This window comes from Penaeus monodon, chromosome 5, assembly GCF_015228065.2.
Source record: "Penaeus monodon isolate SGIC_2016 chromosome 5, NSTDA_Pmon_1, whole genome shotgun sequence".
Lineage (NCBI taxonomy): Eukaryota > Metazoa > Arthropoda > Malacostraca > Decapoda > Penaeidae > Penaeus > Penaeus monodon.
This window is the reverse complement of record NC_051390.1, coordinates 54,198,427-54,203,426: the sequence shown is the minus strand read 5'-3', so window position 1 is coordinate 54,203,426 and position 5,000 is coordinate 54,198,427. Positions and strand designations below refer to the sequence as shown.

At 31.9% G+C, this 5,000-nt stretch overlaps 1 long non-coding RNA gene across 1 annotated transcript in view; it reads left to right on the top strand.

The window, feature by feature from the left end:
- Nucleotides 1-2,859, top strand: part of LOC119573356 — a 3,288-nt gene extending 429 nt beyond the window's left edge. The window contains exons 2-5 of the long non-coding RNA XR_005228797.1: nucleotides 247-295; nucleotides 946-1,108; nucleotides 1,641-2,069; nucleotides 2,426-2,859. This is a non-coding gene — a long non-coding RNA (uncharacterized LOC119573356). The remainder of the gene's footprint in view (nucleotides 1-246; nucleotides 296-945; nucleotides 1,109-1,640; nucleotides 2,070-2,425) is intronic.
- The last annotated feature ends 2,141 nt before the right edge of the window (nucleotides 2,860-5,000 follow it).

Sequence of the window (5,000 nt, the reverse complement as noted above, 5' to 3'; positions counted from 1 at the left end):
TATATATATATATATATATATATATATATAGTGAGATATCAAATTAAAGAAATATACCCATTGGTTTTACCAAGTACAAATATATATATGAATATACATATATGCATCTATGTGATGTTAAAAAGACTTGTAACATCTTTCAAGCATGAATTATGTAAACCAAAAACAATATATTTTTCACTGCAAAACTAATCATGAATGAATGACTTATTGTATCCATCGTAAGATCATGTCTTTTCTTTCCAGATATTGTCAGCAAAAGACTACCTGAAAACCAACCGATATGAGGATATATGTGAGTATAATTTTGTATAAATTTCACTTGTGAAAGAGAGTGAGCGAGGATGAGAAAGAAAGAAAAAGATGGAGATAGTGAGAAAGGGGAAGAGAGAGAGAGAGAGAGAGAGAAGGAAAGGGGGAAGGAAGGACGGAAGGAAGGACGAAAGGAAGGACGGAGGGAGGGAAACATGTGTGACATAACTAAAGCTACTCTTTAGTTATGTCACACATGTTGTGTACTTCTTTACAGTACTTCGTTATCACTTCGTTACGAAGGTTTTTTGTTATGTGACTTCCCCTTTCTACCACTCCTTCGTTATGTCATTCCCTTACGATACTCCTTCGTACCACTCATTTACGTAACCCTTTCGAATTACCACTTTGATTAGGTCACAACTTTGTTATATTAGTCTTCCTCTGTCACTTCATTACGTTACCCCTTATGTCAGTTTTATTACGTTATGCTTTTACTTCGTCCTTTGCTATGTCACATCTTTCTTACAACAGTCTTCCTTTTCGCCACCACCTTTGTCACATCACTTTTGTTTCGTCACTTCTTTCACTCCTTCCTCCATTCTCTATACCACAATCTTTATTAAATCACTCTTCCTTTCCACCCCCTCCTTCGTAATGTCACGCGATACTAATCCCCCTTCACCCCAACAGGTGTTCTTTCTACTGCTGTCCTTACTGCTGGGGGCCGTCCTGGAAGTGAACACCCAGGTCGTCACGCGTCGAAGGAATTTCCCTGGCGAGAGACGCCTCGGGAGCATAAACTATGGGCAGTACAGGTTCGGGAAGAGAGGATATCAAAGGAAGCAAAATCCGAGTAAGCTATGTATTTTTTTTATGAATTTTATTTGTATATAGTAGAAAGAAAAAAAAGTTAATTATTAGTGTAAAGTACTTTTCTAAGCTTTGTATTTTGAACATATCTTATTTGTATATAGTATGCTTAAGATGAATAGATATATAAATGAATAATTAAAAGTATATTTTTTAAAGTGTTGTCTTTTGTTCATATTTCATTTGTATATAATCTGTAGGCACTTGTGTGTGTGTGTATATAATTGATGAATAATATATATATATATATATATATATATATATATAACATATATATATATATATATATATATATATATATATATATATATTTATATTATATATATATATATATATATGTATATATATATATATATATATATATATATATATATATATATATATATATATATATATATGATATACATTAATAATATATGTGTGTGTGGTTTCTGTGCACTTTCAAGCTTTTGCAGGATAGAATATGCTTGGTTACATTTCTTATGTCCGTCTCCTCTCTTTTATTTGAACAACAGGAAAGTTTACGTGAAGTTATCGGTTACTTGGAATGTGCTCTGTACTGACTAACGGACTTTTTGACAATGACACTTCAGTTAATCATATAGAAAGGCTTTAAACTGTAAATAGATTTGTAAATAAACTCTAAACGTGAATCCACGAGTAGCTATACAGACTGTAAATAGTTTAAGTACGGGAATATGTAGATATATACCTTTTTTCCATGAGGACTGGGGGACGTAAAGGAGCAGAATGAAAATAGATATTGTAGGACCTATAAGTTAAAGAGATAATAACTAAACCACAAGCAAAGACCATACTATAAAGAGCTTGAAGCTAGACTCTAGACGTAAGGCTACTGAATGCAGGTTGGAAGGGAAACATGAGTTCAGTAAAGCCTTTGGAATAGCCACTACGTTCATCTGAGGGAACACCAAGTCCACAAGGTGATGATTGGTGAAGAAAAATTCCGGTTTCTATGCATGATTTAAGTGCCGTTGTTATTACAATGATGATTTATTGTCTTGTTGATATCTGGCTAAAGTAAATGCAAAATTATTCCAATGTATGCTTCTGCTAATATAAGAGGATTTAATAAACAAGATGATCATCAATGTCTAAAATTAATTTAAATGGCACTCATGTAAATACTGTATAAGCTATAAGCAGAAAAAGAAAACAGCACTACCACCACCTGTACTGTAAATAAATGCCAAAAATATTAACACCAAATGTATCATATAACTATACAAATAAACACAGATTGTCGAATTTATTCTAATCTTATGGACACAACTTGCAGATCGACCAAAGCCCCCCAGAAGAGTTCTCGGGTGAAAATCCACCCACAGCTTCAAGACCCTTGCTATTAAAGACGATTTGAGGGATAGCATTGATGATGATGAAAGATAACTTTGAGGATAATATAGCTTTAACCAACTCTTTCTGATTCATTACTGATGGTTAACCTTTATTAGTGCTACGCTTTAATGTGTAATGGAATTGGAAAAACACTCAGTATAATATATATTTGTAATGCTGTTAATAATGTTATATGTTATATGCAGATGTATTTATACTGTTGATACGATGTTGCCCTGATATTATAATCTTGTTACATATTTTGCTTGTTAACTGGTTTGTACATGCAAGTTATTAAGATGTTTTGTTCTTTTTGTTAATTGTTGGGAAATTATCATTATGTATTGCCTGTTATAATAAAATAACAAATATGAATTGACTTGTATTTCCAGTTCATTACCAGATAGAACACACTTTAGAATTACCACCACCCCTTCCCCGCTTTTATATTTGAGTGGCGTGAAATGCAAACATTATATTATATTTAACTACAATATCGCTACCCTACATAACATAGTACCATAACCATCACCGTTACAATGCCCGTCACCATTACCAAATTTCGTCAGTGTTATCACTCTTCACGCAACATGACTACAGTAAGACTAACAGCTTTAATATCTGTTCTTGTCAAAGGTCAACGTGATTAGAATCAAGTGTCTGGGAAGTGCCCAAGGTTGAAATATCTCGTCACACTGAAAAATGTAAGAAAAGAATGTTATTTTACTTACCTTTAATACTTTCTTTTTTCAAACAATGGGAGTCCTACCGTTTAATCCCTCATTCATATGCGTATTTTATATCATGTAAATATTGTAGTACTGTGCTCTTGTAATGTAAAGGAGACACACACACACACACACACACACACACACACACACACACACACACACACACACACACACACACACACACATATATATATATATATATATATATATATATATATATATATATATATAGACATATATATATACATATATATACATATATATGTATATATATATATATATATATATATATATATATATATATATATATATATATATATATATATATACAATTAAAATAACAACAAAGTGAACTAATAAAACTGCTAAATACAACACAGTAAAAGCATCCATCGACGACACCAAATTAAACATTTCCACTGAATAGATAAAACGCATTTCAAGCTATTATCCTGAAGGTTTCCGAGTCGATGTCTTTGCCTATTTGAATATTAGTGCCATTCACCAATACAAAAAGGACTGGCAAAGTAGTGGCTAACCTTGTCACAAAAGCTGGTAACTCTTGAGAAATGTTTCTTATCCTCATAGCAGAAGGTTATGGTCATAGGTAGGCATAACCAAACGGCCTTCTGGAATGATGTGGAATATAGCGTTCATGATTCGTTACTGAAGTGAAGTATTGTACTCAGCATATTATTAGTAAAATCCTTGTTGTAATAATGATCATTAGCATTATTACGGTTATTGGTATTACCATTATTATCATTACTGTTATTATCATCAGCATTGTTATAATTATTATCATAATCATTATCATCACAACAACAACAATAATAATAATGATAACAGTAATATTAATGACAGTAGTAGTCGTTATAATAATACTAACAATGATGATGATAATGATGATTCTTATTTTTGTTACTGTTGCTAATATCATTATCCTTATCCTCTCAGCCATTCTTATCTTTTTATTGTCATTTTATTTCCATCATGAGGACCAATAATCGACGCTAATTCATTTAACATTTTATTCTTTACTGAACAAGTTTGATAACTTGAACTTTCGGTAAACGCAGAGAAAACTGAGGGACTCTAGTCATCAGTCATAATAAATAATAAATCTGGTTGGGTTACGTTTACCCCTAATGGTATATTGAGTATATTTTTATAAAAAAAAAATGTATATATATGCATATTATTTTACAAATAAATAAGCAAATAAAATAAAATCTTTAATATTTAGTCAATCAATTCTCAACGCACAATATTTATCGTATTTATTTGGCGTACCGTACCTCTTCCCTCCCAAACACATAACTTCTCTATGAAAGTTTGAATGAAAAAACAATATATATATGCATATTGTTTTACGAAATAAATAAACAAATAAAATAAAATCAATATTTAGTCAATCAATTCTCAACGCACAATATTTATTGTTAAAGTACTTACTTCAAGAACACATTAAAAAAAAATGTTAATCCATTTACAATACCTAATTTGGCGTACCCTCTTCCCTCTCAAACATATAACTTCTGTATCTTTGTGTAAAATGAGACATATTTACTATCTAATTTCAAAACCTTTTCTTGACGCCGGCGTGTCCTGAGCATCTTACCTCCTCGGGCAGCAACCAAAGACCATATACCTTGACCTTGGAAAGGGCGGGGTTCAGAGTAAGGAGGTAGAGAGATTGCAAGAGAGGAGGTAAAGGGGATTGGAAGAGAAAATATAGTAAAGGCGAGGAGGTAGAGCGAATGGAAGAGAGGATATAGGAGAGGG